This window comes from Neodiprion virginianus, chromosome 4 (assembly GCF_021901495.1).
Source record: "Neodiprion virginianus isolate iyNeoVirg1 chromosome 4, iyNeoVirg1.1, whole genome shotgun sequence".
NCBI classification, from domain to species: domain Eukaryota; kingdom Metazoa; phylum Arthropoda; class Insecta; order Hymenoptera; family Diprionidae; genus Neodiprion; species Neodiprion virginianus.
In genome coordinates, this window is record NC_060880.1 from 7,458,080 (window position 1) to 7,477,687 (window position 19,608).

The 19,608-nt window shown below is 37.5% G+C and overlaps 1 protein-coding gene across 2 annotated transcripts in view; it reads right to left on the bottom strand.

Moving 5' to 3' along the window:
• The window catches only part of LOC124304032 (protein bric-a-brac 1-like), a 74,519-nt gene extending 55,789 nt beyond the window's left edge, over positions 1-18,730 (bottom strand). For both annotated transcript variants that reach the window (XM_046761968.1, XM_046761969.1), the window contains exon 1: positions 18,659-18,730. The gene's annotated coding sequence lies outside the window, so the exon portion shown is untranslated. The remainder of the gene's footprint in view (positions 1-18,658) is intronic.
• Between the last annotated feature and the right edge of the window lie 878 nt (positions 18,731-19,608).

Genomic DNA, 19,608 nt, shown 5'->3' on the forward strand with positions numbered 1-19,608 from the left:
TGAGGATTTAAGGTGAACGCATAGACATGTAATAAATACGAATCCAACGGAATAGAGATTTGCGGGTAAGCCGGTCGTCATCGTGGTTTGACTTCTTGGGGGAAGAAGTTATATTAGGTTATATCAGGTTGCCGGTACGCCGATACATGCAATATTCATTTACGTGTAAGCGCGTGTGTGTATACGTATAATATATACGTAATATATGTATAATACGCGTGTGCGGCAGAGCCTCCTCAATATTCGAAATGAGAAGCGTGCGTGACTCGCTCCTTCGTGCGGCCTCCGGACTTGATATACCTTTATACCAACTCCATAACGCAATTAATAAAATGCCATTGACTTTGTCAATAGGATATAACTTCCACGTAACGATATCGAAGACCCGAATATACACGCGCGGGCAGCCCTCCGTTTTCTGTCGCAAGAGAGAGCGCGTCTGATCCAAGGGATTTTATTTCATTCAAATTGGAGACGTTGGTAGGCCTGCACTTGGAAAAATTCAGTAAAACAGGTATCATTAAAATTTTTTTACTCGGGGGGTTTTAGGCTCGCTAATTACGAATCTGAAGTGAGTCAGAATTTGGTGATTTCTAAAATCAAGATGGCGGATCCAATATGGCGGTTGTGAAACTGAAAAAATTATCAAAATTCGATGATTCTCGCCGAAACTTGTTACTCGGGGGTTGTTGGGGTCGCTGATCACAAATCTAATGACAAAATTAATAGTAACCTGTGCGATAAACCTTCCGTTATTTTGGCATCGTTGAATACTTGATTCAAAAAATGGTAATACCGAATGGACTGCTGGAAAACAAGTGAAACTCTGGTTCGTAATCGTAATTATTGATAATAATTTCAAACCGTTTTGAAAACGAGCATTATCTGATCTTTGTAGATGACGGGTATAATTTCATAAATACTAAATTTGTGACTGTATTTTTTAGTTAAAACGATGAAACATATCGATTTCTAAAATTAAATCGCACGAGTATTTGGTTTGAAAATTATTCAGGTGAAGACTATTAACGCCTATTTTGCGCTGATCATTTTTATATCGCAGGGAAAAATATTCTCACGATTGAAAGATTCACCGATCAGTATCAAGGATTTTGCTCTGAACGTAACATTGCATTCAAATATTTCTTGTTATAACCACTGATAAGTGTTTGGATGCTTTCTCAGAATTGAGCCTACTAATTCGAAAAACTGAAAGCTTATTGCACCGGCATACGATGAAAATAGTCTTAAAAATCTGAAGTGTTTTTTTTTTTTTTTATTATTAATATTCATATTGTATTATGTACTGAATTTGATATTAATTGTTTCATGTTTTATAAACATAGTTCATCGTTCAACACATTCACATCATTTTCAATTTACATTTGTCACTGTTGAAAACGAGCGCTAAATAAAAGTATCTCATAATGAACATACTCTCAAAATATTACGCGTTACTTGAAAACGAGTCCATTGTATCCTCGGAATTATGAAATGAAGAGAAACGAAAACTAGGCGTGAAATTCTTCGTTTAAGGCACGGAGATCGTGAATTTGTAACGATAGTCGCACCACTGACACTATTCTCTATCCATAAATGAATGTATTAAAAACGATAAAATCTAGATCCGTGATATCCAAGGTATAGTGTACCAGTTATTGACACGTTTAGACTCAATTATTGACCCTTTGATATTTCAAAATTATAAATTAACGGCATAAATTGTAAATTTCTAGATAACTGAAACCAATTGCTATAAAATTGAACACTACAAATTAATTTTTTTCGTGATGCTATAACCAAGGATCAGACAGAATGCAACCAAAAAAGATCTTATTCTTCGGTTTATTTTAATGAAAAAAATTATCATTCAAGCTCGACGATAATTTTTGCTGAAATTTCAATACGATCCTTCTTGATCCCTACGATTGATCAAAGATGATACAATTATAACGACAACTAATCGGTCAAGAATAAAGACCTCGTATTTTCGTTCCATCTTTCTGCTCCGTGTTTAACTTAGTATTCTCAAGAGGTGCTCGATCTTATTGTTACAGCTGTTACATTAATTCTATAACTTTTCATTCCTATTATTCTCTGGAATTGAAACTGACCGACATTCGGGAGCTGGACAGTTTTATTTTCCGCGTGATAATCGATACTCGTGTTTGAAAAAATTCTGCTATCAATGCGTCCATCGACCTGAGTAAACGATAATTTTTGCGAACCTGACACAATTCGCAAAATCGAATATAACCCAACCAACGTCGGACTCAAATCATTTTTGATTTTGTTAAAGAAAATCTCTGCGACTTTTCCAATTCTAAAATAGTGCTCTGATTTTTTTCAGATTACTTGATCAACTGGTTAATTATTTACAAATATTTGGAGTGACTTTGAAAAGAATCCCTTTTAGAATTGTTAATAAAATTTCAAAAAACTATATTTTCATTTCCAAATATTTCAAGACCGAGTCAATAATGGGCAGGTTTTTTTCAACTTTTTTTTCAACACTTTATTTTGATCAACTCCAACATTGTTTGAAGGGTCTGAAAATTTACGATAAACTCTCATAACTTCTATTTTTAACCCGTAACATTTCTAGACCGGTTTTCACGATGAAGTTGATGAAAAAAAGTTGAATGTGTAACCGGTCTAGAAATGTTTCAAGTGAAAAATAGAAGTTTTGAAAAGTTTTCGTATCGTTCGAACGATTTTTCAGTTGACAAAAAAAATCTGACCATCATCGGTCTGGAAATGTTAGGAAAAAAAATTACAGTTGTGTGAAATTTTTTGAGAATGTTAACGATGGTTCTTTTCAAAATGACTCTAAATATTTATAAGTGATTGAGCAGTTGAATAAAAAATCTGAAAAAATTCAGGGTACTGTTTCAGAGTTGAGACAATTGTACAAAAAGTAAAAAAAAAACAAATTCAAACCAATTTGGAAACGGTGAGGGTTAGACGTTGATCGGGTTTCCATGGAATTCGCCCCAATTCCACTTTTCAAAAACAAGACTCTTTTTTTGAGTTGAGTTGTGAAAAATCGTACCGCAACAAAGAGAAACGATAAAACGCTAAGCTGTTTCGGGCTACCAGACACGCCGAGAGAAGTATGAGCGAAGTAATAATCAGATCCAAACAGCGGTGTACCTTGTGTGTTTAAAATACCGCAATGAGCTTTTACGACAGCCTTGCCGATACATACACTGGGTTATCCAAACACGCGTGTGCAAATATTATTCGCCTCGATAACTGAGTAATACAACGCCTCTCAAATAATGGTGAGACGATGCAATTTCAGACAGAAATCCATTGGCGATTTTTCGACTAATCGGCAGACGCGACGTCGATTTTTAGAAAATACAATAACCGTTTCCTCGGTGGCGAAAATTTTGCTCAAATAACAACTACCTGAATTTTCCCGTAAGAAAAAGAAAAATCAAAATTCACGGACTTTTTCTCACGAAACTTAGGTGATAGTTGGGAAGCTTTCGTGACCAAAAGCTCCAGAAATTGGGCACGCAAGTAAAAAACGCGTGGTATTGCTTTCTTGCACAAATAATTTGAAAAAGTTAATTGCCGAAGTTTGAAAACGATTTATAAAAAAAAAAAAAAATAAACTACGTTTTGCGCTAGGTTCTGTAGTAATTCACTGATTTTTCCCCGACTTTTCCCAATTGATGAAATTCCCAGATTATTCACGGTTTTCCTGGTTCTATCGCCACCTTGGTGTTTGTGATCACTATTTCTACCAATATAAGTTTCTTGGTTCTTATTCACTTTGTGACTTTTAATATAAAACATTTTGTTTCGTGATACATCGATAAAATCAGTAACGTGGATCAATCACGTATAAGTATATAAATAATGGGACAAATAATTCAGAGCGTGTATTTAAGAGGGATTTTAATAGCGGGTTGGTTGCAATGATCGATTTGTTCGTGGATCACGCAACGGATATAAATGTAAAGTTGAAGAGATAATTAACGGTGTAAGATCGATGCACAAACGAAAGTCAAAGAATTATGCTTTTGACATGTTGAGTGAAAAAAGTTTTTTCTGCGAATTTTGGAATTTCATGGTATTTTTTTATTTCTTGTATCGTTGGTGGGAATAATTTTTGTTGCGGTTTGAAATTTTTTATGAGGTCAAAGTTTGTAGCGTTAACGTAATTTTGCAAGTTTATAGTGATTTTGAAATAGTCAAGTTTTCAAATTATGAATATGTTATGTGCCGTTATAATTTACTGCATTTCAAAAATTCCTCTTACTACGAAACAACGATTTCTTCAGCTCTATAATTTTTCGAATATTAAAAGTTTGTGGTTGAAATGAAAATTATTTTTAATCCCAATCTCGCACTGAATCATATTTACAGAAAATCAAAGTGTCGTTAGAATTGATAACAACTGTTAAAAATTAAGTTTCTCTTATTCCAGTACAATGAAGCGTAAAATACGAATTGCGTTGATGAAGCGTTGCAGATATTTGCAAATGGTAAGAATTCGGAAAGTCGGTGGAGTGAATTTTTGAGATGGGGGCCCATTTTCGTATTTTTTTAAATTTGTTGGCTCATTTTGGTACAACGCGTCTGTCTTTAATTACTAAATATTTTCCAATTTTCGATACGTCAAAAATAGTGTAAATTATCTACTTTTAGGTGTTTGCTAAGGAAATCAAAAAATTACAATGACAGGCACGTTGCATCGACGATGAATTGTGACGTAAAATATAAAATATAAGTATGAGCAAAAGGTAGAATATTTAGATGAACGATACGAAATTTGCGTAATTATTCAAACAATATTCTTCTCAAACTTTCGCAAGCTACGTTCACTTGAAACGTTTTTTTTTTTTTTTTTTTTTTTTACTTGGAAATTTGGTCTACTGAACTTGTTTTTTGGGACAGTTGAGAAGAATATCAAAATTTTAAGATCAGACGATTTGTCAGTGATTTATTTATACACAAAAGATACCAGTCGATTTGTTATTATTAGATATACGATATAGATTTGTAACAGAGAGTCCCATGCTTAGGAAAAATGTTTTATTTTTGCATTCGATACAGAAATTATTTGGAATCTTTTACACACACCATCTTGGACTCGGGAGATCAAATAATTCATCCATATCGAATCTATTTTCTTCAATTACGAGCCAAAAAATTTCGTGCGAAAAATCCAAAACGCGAAAGCAATTTTTTGTTTTTGGTACAATGTAAAAATACTCATTCCGAGGATGAATAATAGCGAGACAAGTTTCTACTCTCGATCAAATATATGTTTTATTTTGAAGAAAATGTCAAAAGCCCTCAAAATTCGAACACGTAATTTACGTACGTCCGCCAAGTAATTGATGAATTTTGGAAAGCACGAAAGAGAGTTAAATAAAAGAAAGAGGCAAAAACCCGTCAAAGAATAAGGAAAACAATCATCGGAGGAGCGGAAACGTGAGGCGGGAGAGTGTGCCCAGAGGCTGACAGCGAGAGTGCGATCACAATGCGAAGTGCTAAACGCGTGTCTCCCCCCCCCACTCCCCCCCCCACTCCCCTCAGGTCTGGTGGCCTCTCGTCATGCGACCGCGCAACGTGTTCCTCTCGAGTTTCGCGCCAACAGCTGATGCAAAGAGAGCGGCGGCGGCGGCGGCGTTTCGCCCCCCCCCCTCCCCCCCCCCCCTCCCCCCCGGCAAGCTCGATTCTCTCGCGGCGTTTGCCTCGGTTAGTCGGTTCAGATCGTGCGAAGTTAGGTTAGGTTTGGTCAGGTTAAGTTAGGTTAGGTTAGGTTAGGTTAGGTTAGGTTAGGTTAGGTGAGGTTAGGTTATAAACTGTTCCGTTCCACTCCGCTCGTAAAACAAACGATGACGGTCGCGTCGCCTCTCGTCGAAACATCGTGCGAAGGAATAAAATCCGCCGCATCGAGGATGAGAGGCATGAGAGAGAGAGAGTTGGGTAAGGTTATGGCGTCGGGACGTGACGTCACGACGAAAAGTACACACCTACAAGGCACGCGACACGTGTCGAATTTTTAGGCTTAATATACGGGTCATTCCACGCCGACTCGTTGAACGGTTGACCCTGACAATTTTTTTTTTTTTTTTTTATTTTGAATTCCACCAAGGATTCTTCCCGCGTTAGTACGACGCCTGAAATGTTTCCGAAATAAAGAATTTTCTATTTTTTTTTTTTTTTTCCCTCCAATCACACGCCTTCGCCACATGATTCCTTACAACCCATCTCGACAACGCTGAAATCGATTTTTATGAAACAAGAAATGAAAAAAAAAAAAATAAATAAACATTCGTTTTCAGAAATGAAACAATTTCACGCAAGATTCGAAGTGAAGCGTCGTTTATTTCTATTTTTCAAATCGGTTTTTCTATTCTCACACATATATGTATATGTGTAGATGTACATCTGCTAGTCATTAATTGCATCTAGCTGATAATTGCAGTAAAGTTTGTCAGTGATATTTTGTTATTTTTGCATTATTTCACATTGTTGTACCATTCTGACGTCACAGTTCGGTAGTATTTGAATCGTTATATTTTCGACTATTTTTCAGGTATCAAGAAAAAGTTGACCTTTAATGAATGTTCGTAATCACAATGAATAACTGTTGATTTTATACGAACGAATTGTCGATAAGTGGATAATTATAAACCTGTTAACAGATATTTCCGATTCTAATTACGGTAATCATTTTTTATACGATAATTAGTGTATAATGCGGCGTGAAGGAACATTTAGTTTCACAATGATTCAGACTTGACGCTGAAGTCAAGAGGAAAGCATTGTTTGCAAAACGTTTCGGCGGTTGGATTCAAACAAAACTGACGATGATGAATCAACGTGGATGATCTTAGACGCACTTGTAATTTCATCCACGTTTTATCAACCACTTTCAGCACTTGCCGGTGATCAGTTACTCTCCACTTACAGTTTCGCGTAGAACAAAATTATAGCTAGACCGGCTGAACTAAGATTTCACGTTCAATGAATTCTTAGAAACTACGGAGAATTCGATCCGGAAAATTCAGTCTTAAACAAAAAAGAAAAAAAAGAATGCTCAAGGTTTACTCTGATATTTATAAAAAAAAAAAAAAACACGTGACTCTGTCCATTAATCTAAGAAACTGACTCATATCACTTAAATACACAATATTATTGATTTTAAAATTAAAACTATAGACTTCCAATCAAATGTTAATTAATAAATTTCATTAATCTACGATATGAGTCAGTTTTGTAGCATTCATAAATTAATAACATCATTATTTCAAACGGTTCGATGTTTGAGGCCTGATAACTCCGAAACGACTTACCTTACGCAAATCTTTACTCAGTTCTTTTTTGTAGAGCGTAAAATTTTCCTACAAGAATATGTTTTGCTTATATCTTCGCACTGATTCGTTTTCGAGCAATAAAATTCTAAATTTAAAAAAAATTTTTCCCCATGATGTTTAAATGGGAAACAGAAAATTGAGAATCGCCACCTCTAAATACCAATATTAAGAGCTCATATTTTACCGAGGTCATTTTTGAGGGACACTCGGAAGATTTTTCAATGTTCTTCGAAAAAAAAAAATAGTCGTTTTTTTTTAAACACTCATATATATATATATATATATATATATATATATATACCTATATATGTATGTATACCATGGAAAACTTTCATACTTGTACCGATATTCCTCAAAGTTCCAAAAGTCGTGTCAAAAAATGAGAGTCTCCATTATTTCGAACAGCATACTTCGCAACAGTTACAAAAGTGACAGGAAACACGTGGCGATATACAATTACAAGGTGACGAGTATAGAGTAATATTTACAGTGGCTTGATCAGCTTCGTAACGAAAGTAGCCTGAACGTAGCCTTGATCAGTGTCACGTTCGGCACACCTGACTAATCTGAACCTTATTGAACCTATGATCAGGCAAAATGGATAATCGTAGTTCGGTTTATCAAAGGGAATTTCTCACGTGAATCGATCGGTGAAATAGGAACAGATAACATTGCTAATGCGAAAAATGTGACCCAGCACTCTCTGCTACCAATAAACAAAAAATGACAACAACATTGATGAAACGTTCGCGGGTTCAAGATTTTTAAATATCCTTTCAAACCGCCTCCAAGGTGTACGAAACGGTTTTTTTTTTTTTCTTTTTTTGCTTTAAATGCAAATCAATGTAAATTTCATTCATGACTACAGTTCAGTTGTCTGTACCTACATTGAGAACTGTTATCAATCAGTTTTGTTGAAATGACAAGTTTGCCAGTACAAGAGCGTCGCTGTCCACCAAAGTCTAGAAGTTCTCGATGAGGTTCCGTTTTCTCGATGTAAACGCACTTTCAGAAATAGCATGCCTGCGATCAAGTACACCAAGGAGTGATTGACGCTATCTTTTATCTTGGCTGCACAATGCTACCGACATCCCTTTGTTTTTTTATTTTTTTATTTTTTTAGTTTCTTTCCTTTCTTTTACCGGCCTGCCGTGAACCGTTCACCTGACTTCGAGACACATCAAGAGTTCAAGTGACACAATGGATTCAAGGCAGTCTACATTATGAACTACTCAAGCTACTTCGCGCAACTTAATATGACTCTGAATGATTCTAAATCGCTTCGTGACTTGAAGCAAATGAATTTCATTCGAATTGCCCACCTTAATTTATCAATAACGACTTCGAGGTGTAACTTTATTCGATGTAAGTTCACAATCAGACTATTGTAAATGATTTCAGGTACGACTTGAAGTAAGTGTCGAGACAACTTCAAATGATTTCAAAAAAGTCAATTCTTTCGACGTTTTACGTGATTTCAAACGGCTGAATATGACTTCACAATCACGATAGCAAACGAATCAGGATTGTTTAAATCGTATCACGTGACTCAACAGCATGGACTTGAGTTTCTATGTTTTTACCTGTCATCAATTGACATCGATCAGTGACTTCCCACGAATTCAACTTAATTAAACAGCAATTCCAAGTCTGAAATTTGCAGACTTCGCGTCAGTTGATAGAAATTCAAGTACCTAACACCAGTGTTCTGAAATGAATTCGAAGTGCCGTCAGGACGACTAAGCACAAATTGAAGTGACCACAAATTACAAATTCCAACCAAAGTTTCTTCGGGTCTGTGAAATACGTTGAGGGGTAAAATAACTCGAGGATTTTGAAAGAGACGATTTTTTTTTTTCGCCTCAAACAATATTTATCTTCACAAAAACAATATTCAATTGGTTCTGTAGTGAATGAAAATTTTTGAACCATTCGATTGTCGATTTTGCCACCTTGCCACGAAACAAGCGCTGAGTGTTCGTGAAACTTTGAATTCATTTTTTCTCGAAACCATTTTTTTCAAACTGAGAGGACAGATTACTTCAACACCGTTGGATGAATCGATTTGAAATTTTGACAGTAGCTTCTAGCCGTTTTTTTTTTTTTTTTTTTTATTCAATGCAAATTCTTCTCTTTTTGTCTATCAAGAGTTTACTGCTTATTTTTTGCCAAAAATCGATTTATTTTTTCAAAAATGCACCGTTTGTACAAAATTTGATATAAATTTAAAAAAAAAATAAATAAAAATAATAAAAAAAACCCCATTCTCTTTTCTCACAACACCCAAAATAAGTTGTCAAATGTTGGGCCTTTTTTTCCACCGTTACAGAGCTGTGTTATCCGTTGAAAACCAGCTAAATTCTTCGTCCAACAGCTTTAGCCGCGTTTCGTATTCGTTCGATAAAATGCAATTAATTTTCGTACACAATGTGCGAATCGAAGCGTTCAGGTGCATGACGCGGCACGGGCACGTCTACGTACATCCGAATGGCCCAGCCACGAAAAGCGGACGCTTAATACTCGGGCGTGTTGTACGTGAGTGAGTGGAATGCAGAATAGTCGAGGAAATAAAGCAATGGACTGTCGATTTTTTGAGCAGCAAGACGGATTTTAATGCGGTTTTTTGCATTCGCTTCGTAAGAGCGCCTACAAACTTTGTGAACTAAATTGATTAATTAATTTTTTGAAAATGCATTATGGCATTAATAATATGCATTTTGCAAGTGCACTTCCAAGAGACACTAAATAAAAAATTTGCTACTCGGGGGTTTTTGGGGTCGCTGAACACGAATATCGCCACGGCAACCGTCTCCGAGGTACCTGGTGCCCAGGGTGGACAGTATCAACGTCTTCTCCTAGAGTTTTGGCGAAAATTGTGATCGAATTTGTGATTGAATTAAGAACAATATACTTTAATTGAGGTAAAAATGATAATACTCAAGATAATTCCAGAAAAAGACGTTGAAACGTTCACCCTGGGCACCACGTACCTCGGAGACGGTTGCCGTATCGATATTCGTATTCAGTGACCCCAAAAACCCCCAAGCAACGAGTTTCGACAAATTCGATCACAATTTTCGCCAAAACTCTAGGAGAAGACGTTGATACTGTCCACCCTGGGCACCAGGTACCTCGGAGACGGTTGCCGTGGCGATATTCGTGTTCAGCGACCCCAAAAACCCCCGAGTAGCAAATTTTTTATTTAGTGTCTCTTGGAAGTGCACTTGCAAATTGCATATTATTAATGCCATAATGCATTTTCAAAAAATTAATTAATCAATTTAGTTCACAAAGTTTGCAGGCGCTCTTACGAATCGAATGCAAAAAACCGCGTTAAAATCCGTCTTACTGCTCAAAAAATCGACAGTTGGGCCGTTTTTAGTGCTTTATTTCCTCGACTAAGAAGGATTTCGTTAGTTATCGGTACGTATGGAGAAGTGCGGGGCACTCTAGGAGTAACGATCGAACGACCGCATCGATCAGGCACCGGTATCTGAATCTCTGCCTTGGCATCGTGTGCGAGACAAATTCTCTCCCCCACACGCATCGGAGTCGAGCTAGAAGATGTTACGTAAGGCTCTTACAACGCTGCGGCCTACGGCCTACGGATCCGTTGCCGCGTTATTTATGTCATTTCAGAGGTTTTCTTTGGGTCAATCCATTTATAACAAGACAGAGAGAGAGAGGGGGGGGGGCGAGGGACACGCACGTCAACCTATACCCACGTCGCTACATCGTATGCACATGCACCTCTAGCTTCGTTGCACCCTCAGCCCTTTTCGGTAAAGCCTCCCTCACCAGGGATTTTTGAATAGGCTCACAATTAGCGGGGTTGTCGGATCTGCCTGACTTTTCTACCTGGGTCGAAGGGGTCGAGAAGTGGGATGACCGTGTGAAAGAAGGGTCGCACGTACAGTGCCTGAGAAGAAAGTGAAATCGGAGTGCGGATAGATGGAAGTATATAGACTGGGCGAAATTTGTAGGGGTGTTTTTTTTTTTTAAATCATTTTTCGGTACTTCTTACGACGATTTTACACTTTAATTTATCGAAAACTGAAGGTTATTCTACATTTCATTTTTACATTTCATTTGACGATTTTTTACAGTTAGTTGGTTGAGATAATGCGCAACGGTTGAGAAATTAAAACAATTTCAATACAGAAGGATGCAAAAATTCGGGAAGTCAAAGTAAAAAGTAATCTTAGAAACCGAAACGGAAAGTCAAGGTTACTGCCTCTAAAGTCAAAATATGGAATTTTTGCAATTTTTTACATGTCATTTGACGATTTTGTATAATTAGTCGGCTGAGCCAATTTACAACGTTGAAAAAAAAAAACAATTTAAATACAGATACGTACAAAGGCAACAAATCATTGATCGACAATTTCATTACTTCATGCTTTAAATTAACCACCCAGTTTTCATTTACTATTCAGAAATTCAGCATCGATTCTTATAATTATTATTAGCACCAACTTGAGCGTTCGATAAAACATAAATTCTGAGTATTCTATATTTTGACTTATTCACTTTTCAACTTTCTGCATTCTTTCATACAAAAAATAGTGTTGTCAGAAGAAATGTTGAAAATATAGGAAAACACAGTAAAAAAAAAAAAATTGCTACGAGCTTTTCTAGCCTTTCAATTCTTAGCGAAAGTTTGATAACGTTATCCTTACATTGTGTAACCATGAAATTTTTGCGTAATCCTTGCACTCCCGTAATATTATACGCGCCAAAATCCCACCGCGGCTGCCATATTAACAAGCCTCTTAATCATTCGCGGCACGCGGTCTCGAAAATTGGAGTTGACTGATGTATGCAGCGTTAAAAACACTTCAATTAGTTACTATCGTGCCGCTAATTGTTATATGTGAGAACATCAATGAAACTGGGTATAACGTTTATATCAGTTACAACGCGTTAGCTAAATTATTTCCCGACTACCGACGAGACGTACGTTTTCACCGGTTCTCAGACTTTTATTTAAGACAACGTTATTATCAAATAACGTTAAAGTCAACCAGAAGCTTATAAAAATTATGAAGCTGAAGCTAGCAGCCAGAGTTGGCAGCTAAACGTGTTAAACTTTTTGGAAATTACAAAAATGTAGTTCAGTTTTATCCTCTTAGTATCGGGGGTTCAAGATATTTCGCAAAATTTTGATTTTCGAACTTCATTGCCTTATTTAAATGAAAATTAGAACGTTTGGCTGCCAATTCTGGCTACCAGCTTCAGCCTTGTATAAAAACTGATCAATCGTCCAAATATTTGAGCATATATGAAGACTGGTGCAAACAGTCGCACTTAAGGGGTTATATACAGTTCGATGACCGAAAAAAAGCGAATTTTCCAGAATTTTTTTTGAGAAAACTTTCAAATTTATTGATCTAAAAATTTGTACACATATTATGGTATCTTTTAATTGTATTTTAAGACTTGGTATTAGTAAAAATATTTATTTTGAAAGGAGCTCCTCTCAAAAATGACGTTTTGCGGTGACCGCTATATCTTTGAACTGGATCCTCAGAAATTAAATAACCAAACAGATTTCGTTAAAGTGATGTTAAATCTAGTAATTAATCGAAGGAATAAGCAAAATGAATTTTTTTTTGACAAAATGGCGGCTTCTCAAAAAAAAAAAAAAAAACGATTTTTGACCAAAATTTCGGCCTTAAATTGCTTATAAAAAAAAAAATATTTATCGGTGAGAAAAAATCTTCGATTAATTACTAAAAAATATATTTAAGAAGCTCGTGTTAAAATTTGATACTAATCGGTTTAGCCGTTTTAGAGTAATGTTGGTCACCGACTTTTTAAACACCATTTTGAGAAAAAAGGCGTTTAAAATTTGGGGAGAGTGAAATAAAAATTTACCTTTCAGGTAAAAAATAAAAAAAAAACAATAACACAATGTTGCTTTACGCATCTGAATATATTAGAAGGGAACATTTACAATAGGCAGGTGCATAAAAGGGACAGCGTTCCAGGTAAGCGCTTCCGCTCCGGCCTTGTACTTCCAAGCACTCTGAAACGCCTTTTCAAATTTACGTGTAACTTCGAAAATATTCACCGTTACATTAAGAAAATGAAATGAAAAAAAAAAAAATTCGATTTTTTGAAAATTCTAACTGTATGTAACCCTTTAATTGTGCAAAACCTTTGGCGTTCCATTTTGAAATATTAATTAACACGACTCGTTATTCTACGAATTTGATAGGCCAGAATCGATTTAGAGTAAGCTCAGTGTCCCGATTTTTGATCATGCACCAATTCCTGATCAGCTAATAGCGAAGTGAGCAGAGTTTCAGACCGCTTGGTCCGTGATTCGCGTCACTAATAATTTCCCTGCGTTGCAATTAATCATTACGGATAAAAATTGGCATTAAAGTATGTACCTATCTTCATGTTTCACTAGCTTCGGGTAGCCGCTTTAAACGAACACCAAAATGAACGAAGGAGTGAAAACGATGACGATAACGATCACGGTGAAAACGAACATGTCACACGCGTATATATATATATATATATACTCGATGCGAAGATAAGAAGGATCCATTCATTTACTGTTATACATCATGCCTCCCCGCAGATTAATCGAAAGATGATTATAGCCCTAAAGGGTAATTTACGCGCCCACAGGCTATACTCGAATTATTAGCTCCGCATGCATACCTATAAGTGGTCAAATTATGTGCACACACAACCATACACAATGTATATATATACATTATGACACAGCTAATATCGATAACTCGCGGGTTAATGTGCTACATACATTATAAATTCGATAGTTTTATGGTTGGGGATATATTTTTATTTATAATAGGAACCGGGAACTAATACTTTTGGAACCGCAATTTCACCACCAATGCAACGCGATTATTTATCAAAACAAGTGTGTGTAATTCTTACGAAATATATTATCTGAGGCACGAGGTGCACTGAAAAGAATTTCATTTGTTATAGTAACTAGAAAAATGCACGAATCATGTGTCGTTAAAAAAAACTGTTTGAATATTTTTGGGATTACGAACAACGAGGTACGCCGAACCATTTTGCGCTATCGTCGATCCTTTTTTGGTTATTGCAACGCAAAATTAGTTTGTGAGGTTTACTCTACTTTTTTAGTTAAATAAGGCTTGAACATCTATTTATTGTTGCACGAGCGTTAAATTTTCGCAATAGTTACAAGAAAATATAGCTACAGTGATCGTAATGAGAAATAATAACGGATAATAGACTTTCCGGTAACATCTAGAAGACTAATTTTCATTTTGTACCTAGAACTATATTTTTCAGTTGTGGGAAAAAATGAAAATAGTTAAGGACTGAGCGGTAAACGTGACTAAAAATTTCTCTCAGCGGTGTATAAAATATCCGAGACTTGGTATCTGCGCTGAGGAACGGTCAACGAACCGAAATAAATTTGTCGCAACCGATCTTCATTATTAGGTCGCCGACATTTACGCACGATCTACTATGTCAGCTATTTCTTAAATACAACAAAGAAAGATCGAAGAAACATTGCGTTGAATCGAATTAGGAGACCAAGTGAAGCGCAACTGTAACATCATCGCCGGGGAAAAGAGAAAAATTTGTTACACTTACATAGGAGAGTTTGAATTAACGGTGTAATTGTGTACCGACAATGAAACTGAGATTTATTTATAACCTTGAACACAGGTCCGTCTGTGTTTAATGTACGTGTGTTCGCGTGTGTATCTACGTGTCTACGTTTATACGCCATAAAAAGTTACTTGCGAGCACTCAGGGGATTGGGGGCTATGTGTAATTGCAATAAGACTCGGAGAATCGGGACTCCACGAAGGAGAAATCAACCAACCAACCAACCAACCAACCAACCAACAAACCTACCTACCTACGCACTTCATCGTTAATTTCAGAGTGGCACGGCGTCGGGTGGAGAAGAAAAAAAAAAGAAGGACAGACGAACGCGGATATCAACGAGAACTGCGAAGAAAAATAAAGGATGAGAAGAAGAAATTAAGGCGAAGCCGTCGGTTCCCAAATCGCCTCATATTCCAATCGTTCGATTGAACAGGTAAAACGTTTAAAAATTCACTAGATTGAAGTTTGTAACGCCAGCCAAAGGAAACGCTGAAAACGAATCGCTGTTTCCCAACTTTCGAAATAGTTTTCAAGGATCGCAGTTACAGATCAATAAACTAAACTTCAACCTCGTGGAATTTTTTCGATGCACTTGGTTTAGTACGATGGATTGAGCTAGCAACGTTATAGTGATAACGAATGATAAGGGAAAATCGTTACTTTGCACATTTAGGATTGTTTGAAATTAAATAAGCCTGTGATAAACAAAACATGCTCACATATTTCGAAAAGTAAACTCCTTGAAAGTCGCTAGAAAATTGCACGGTCATGGTTATTCCCTTGACGTTTCGTTGCGTTAACGTTACTAACTTCAGCCAGGTTATTGCCCCTGGATTATATCGAACGAGATGTATGTAGGTGTACAATTTTCGAATGTTTCCGAAATCGATTTATCCTCACCAAAGAACAATAACCTTCACGTCAGGATTATGATAATACATAGGTACGTACATTTGTTATTTTTACATCAGTCTGGTTCGAACGACTGCCATGTATCGAAAAGTTTTCGACTAGGTCGGGAAACGGAGGAACGTAATCAACCGATGTGGGCCTTCCATTAGTTTCAGTCCGCAAAAGCAGCCACGTGTTCGAGTCACAGTTTGAAGAAAGTTACCAAAAAGTCGCGAGAGGGGATTAATTCTGCAAAATTATTGCGGGATTCTCTGAACCAGCATTACGAGTACCCAAAATTTTCCCACAGATTGTCAAAAAGTGTAAAAATTTGATACGAACACGCTTTCCGTCACGTGGCTGAAGTTAGTCACGTTATCGTAACGATTCGTGTTTTGGAAAAGTCTTTACTTCGTAATTTTGGGAATCTCTGAAATGCAGTAAATTGTAGCAAAGTGAAAGTAATTCATATTTTCAAAACTTGCCCACTTCAAAGTCACTAAAAAATTACAAACTAGTGATTTTTTCCCCTCAATGTTTTGTTACACCAACGTTACTAGCTTCAGCCTCATTTTCCGTCGGCTTTAACTACACGGGCCATTCGAGACTTTCCGCACTAAAACGTGAGACAAGGATAATATTTTTGGGAATAAACTAAGCACTCACCAGAATCACCTTCACTGCAAACGCGTTGTGTCGCTTAATTCAATTCACTTTACTCCTCATCTCCAATCGTTTCCCGATTTTTTTCGCCTACGATATGTTTACTTTCCGATTGCTCGCAGGAAGAACGGACAAGTTGCGAAAATGTTTCTCTCGGCATACTTTTGTTTCGTTTCAGGGATTTTGGCAGTGGGATGTTGGAAGGCCTGCCGTTACGTCGGGTCAAGCGAACCCCAATAAAAATCAACCTCGGAGAGGGTGGCTCACTTGGCGCGTGTATATGCCATCAATTTCACGACTGGTAGTACCGGTCAGAATTAAAGCGATATCAGTAAATTTTCGACGCGTGAAAGTAAGCGAAAACTTAACGGCGGATAAAACGACGCGAGGAATACAGTGACGAACTTAACAAACGAGTTAGAAGATAGTAACGTTATCGTAACGAAACATTGTGGAATAAAAACACTATATTCTTAAGTTTACAATCATTTTTAAGAAACTATGATTTCGAAATATGAGTGTGTTTTGTTTTATTACGTTTTACAGTTCCAAAATCGTTACGATAAAGTTACCAACTTCAATATGATCTCAACTGCAAATTGACCGACGAATAAGTATAGCGATGGCGAAATAAAATTGGCCTCGTTTCGACGGTGTCGTTTCAATGTTTAAAAAATATGTGTACATACTCACGGTGCAGATGAGATTCCCACAAAAATACAGCCATGAGTCGTTAAACCCGAGAAGGTAGGAGGAGGAGAAGGAGAAGAAGAAGAAGAAGAATCGTAGGCTGAATCAGAAATAAAAATGTTGCGGAGTCCGGGACCGTCGGAAAAGTTTGCGGTTTCGGATGCGATCGAGAAACGTAGAAATATCGATCAATTTTGAGGTTACGATTCGTCCCGACGTCCGAGACGTTTAACGACGGTTAATCATCCAGCCATATGTGTTGTGGGGGCGCGTCGTCGTCGAGGCAAGGCATCGCGATGCACGCGACCTTTTCTCAAACGTCAAAGTTGTGCGGATTGCAGCGCCGGCCTCGGTCGCAGCACGAGATCTGGCGGAAAGTCGTTATTTCGTCGTTCGCCGTGAGTGGTAGAGCCGGAGTAAAGGGGCGCCAAACGGCGTTCGAAATTCAAATTTTCGAATCGGTTCAACGGTGCGCTCGCGTAACCGTTGACGATTCGATTTTGAATTCCAGGCGCGCTCTGTCGCCGTTGTTGTCCTGCACTTCCTCTTCTGCACTTTTAGCCGGCTGATCGTTATTTTGATATCGTCGGGACGGTGCGTCGCATTTTTCAATCCGATTCCGATCCTCCGATTTTGCTGTCAGAAACGACGAGCTGGATAAGGCGGAGGCGGAGAAAGAGGAGGATGAGAAGGAGGAGGAGGAGGACGATGACGACGTTGAGAAAACTTCTCCTCCCACGAGGCGTGCAGCCAGAAACACCGGAGAAGAACAATATTGGAAACGAAACCGTGTTGAAGCAACGACGATTTGCGAAAACAACAAACTAATCGATCGCGAAACTAACCTCGTGGAACAACAATTAACAATCATATTATAAGCGCCATATTTAGCGCATAAGAATACGGTTAAAACTTTTTATTAAAATTTTTCCTTTTCCTCCTCTCTTCCGTTCCTCCGTAAGGCGTGGATAATATTCTTCTTCGTTTCACATGATATCTTTTTAAAAACTCACAGATTCTCAACGACGGATAGGTTAAAAAAAAAACAAAAAACAAAAAAAGAAAAACGATTTTCAATTATACGTATATAAATCAACTCGGTGCGTTAGATGTGTTATTAGACGCGTACTTTTCTTGTAATACGTTTGTCTTCTTTTGTTTTTTTTTTTTTTTTTTTTTTTTTTTTAGTTTTAATCTTTCTTTCCTTATTTTATTTTTTATTTTTTAAATACGTTGTATTATTATACACGCTTCTTTACGGTTGGATACGTTTTATCGTAAATGCGCGTGTCGCGTTGTGTAACGGATGGTGCGTACAATACGCATAATAATATCCACGTATACCGTGGTATACGTATACGCACGTACATATGTGTAAAGATTTGCACGCACTTTAGCCGCACGATCTCGGAAATAGCCACTGCATTATAAATATTTACCTTGCTACATGTAAAATGAATGGAGCCTGCCCTGAATCGAACGAAGGAAGGCTCAACCGGCCCACTGTGACGTCGCCGGCCTACTGTCAGCTCGGCGCTCGCTCGGCCCGAGAGTCAAGTTACGAACCGTGCGCCCTAGACTTTGCGCTTTCGAAGATGGTCGACAGGGTGCCGGGACATAGGCGAGTTAAAAGGCCCGCGAAAAATCGTCGACGAACGATCCTCGATTTTTCGTCCCAACTTTGGCCGGCCGCGTTCCTAAATAACACCGAAAACGCGATTTCCGTGTCTCGCTTGACTCGCGTAGTAGTCAGGTGTGAAACGCTCCCCACCAACACACCGACACGCCGTACGGATTTACCGGCAACTATATCTCTGCGCAGCCCGCCTCGAGCTCGGTGTGTTTACCATGCGCAGCCTGCGTCTACTTGTATATCTATCTATCTATCTACTCTGAGTTACCTCCACATGCGGACTTGACGCTTACGTGTGCGTACGTACGCACGGTAGCAAAAAGTTGCATAAAACGTTCCGCTGTATTAAACCTATCTCTGTTGTGTATACACCGCGGCGCGTGATAATCGCCGCATGCACACGTATATATGTATATGTATATATGTATGTATGTTACGTGTGTGTTCGCATACTCGCGATCTCTGAACGAGCGACCTGCGCTGTGTTGGCGCGCAATGGTCATCCGCGATCTTGAATCGGGGAATTTGAAGGATTCGATTGCCGCCCTCGCGATAAAGAATTTTACAGTTCTTTTTTTTTTTCTTCGCATAGAATGCCTGAAAAACGGTTATTCCGATGTAGAATAAATTGGTTTATTTTAAAATACTTTTATACAAGTCATTTTTTGGAAAACAACTCAAGCATAACTATTAATTTCTTACATGAATTTTGAAATTCATTACAAATTGATACTGTAGGTTTTAAACGATTTGTTT